Source organism: Morone saxatilis, unplaced genomic scaffold (genome assembly GCF_004916995.1).
Source record: "Morone saxatilis isolate NCDOM2014 unplaced genomic scaffold, NCSU_SB_2.0 Contig8, whole genome shotgun sequence".
NCBI classification, from domain to species: domain Eukaryota; kingdom Metazoa; phylum Chordata; class Actinopteri; family Moronidae; genus Morone; species Morone saxatilis.
This window is the reverse complement of record NW_023340257.1, coordinates 16205002-16205642: the sequence shown is the minus strand read 5'-3', so window position 1 is coordinate 16205642 and position 641 is coordinate 16205002.

The following is a 641-nucleotide window of genomic DNA, read 5'->3' as shown; positions in this document are numbered from 1 at the left end:
CACAGACACACACACACACACTGGTAGATCATTTCTGTCCAAAAAAACGACCTCTCTTTATTGGCACAGACTGTAAAAAGGTAGGTTCATTGAAGGTGGCTGTTTTTTTCTCACTGACCCCTTATTAATTATTAATATTTGAATTAATTCAAAGAAAAATCTGTATGTACTATACTGTTAGTGTACATGAACTCACCTGAAACATGCAGTCATATATAAATATATATTTATATGAATGTTGTGCAGCGGTGGAGGTTTACTGTTCCTGCAGTTAGAGCAGCACTGTGATTAAGGAAAACATTTAATTAGGGTGTAACATTTATAATTTCAGAGCTGTATTCTCATGCAGTCTAAACCACATACATCAGCTGCACTGATTTGTAGTGTGTCATTTACTAACAGTTATATTATTTCCAGCTGTCAAAACACAGTCTTTTACAGTAGGTCAAGTACCAAATACACAAAGTAACCAAAGTTTAGTTTTTGTTCAGTTTTGAAATTTTCAACGGTAATTTGGTAATTTCTGTAATTTTCATAAATACTGTAAATTGTTTGAGTAATGATCAAAATGATTACTTCCATCAGTCTGTAGATAAACAATCATTCTATGGTAACGGAAACAAAGCGATTCCTATATTCAG